Consider the following 621-nt stretch of genomic DNA (forward strand, 5'->3'; position numbering starts at 1 on the left):
TACAGTATGGCAGCACATATACTGTAGAGGAGTGCTCGTCTGGACTAAACTAATCAATTTACTTAACTGTGGGTTGGCAGTTGGCACCCCAAGCAGGTTTCCTTGTCCTTTAGTCTAAAGGCGAGTTTCAGCTGAACAACAATGCTATGATCCCAAGTAAGCATAAATAAGTGATTTAAACCATGGATTTATTTGGGAAAGCAGTACAAAAGCCCAAAAGACTGCTGCGTTCTTACTAATTAAGTGAGTAACTGAACTAAAGGTACTGCGAGCAACATCAGCAAACTAAACTTACTGCGTTGGTTTTTATGATGCGAGAGGAACATAAAAAGAAGCGTTTTTAGGCACGGATGGGGTTCGAACCCATGATCTTCGGTTTACGAGACCGACGCCTTACCACTTGGCCACCGCACCTGCATCCCATTTGTCCTACAGCAGTGCACATCAGCCAATTATTCCGCCTCTCCTTTTCTGTCCTAGACATGGATTTTCTGTATAGGCCGGCTCACTGCACTGAATGTGGAGTTGTGCATGTTGTGGGAACACAACACTGGGGGATCAGAGATTAGAAGACAGAACAACCTGAAACCAGGAGACCACTCTAATTACATGTTTATCAAG

The 621-nt window shown here is 44.1% G+C and overlaps 1 non-coding gene across 1 annotated transcript; it reads right to left on the reverse strand.

Annotated features, from left to right (window-relative positions):
- Positions 1-342: 342 nt before the first annotated feature.
- trnat-cgu lies at positions 343-414 on the reverse strand. Its single transcript has one exon. It is a non-coding gene; the product is annotated as a tRNA-Thr (tRNA).
- Positions 415-621: the final 207 nt, after the last annotated feature.

This window comes from Xenopus laevis, chromosome 9_10S (genome assembly GCF_017654675.1).
Source record: "Xenopus laevis strain J_2021 chromosome 9_10S, Xenopus_laevis_v10.1, whole genome shotgun sequence".
NCBI lineage: Eukaryota > Metazoa > Chordata > Amphibia > Anura > Pipidae > Xenopus > Xenopus laevis.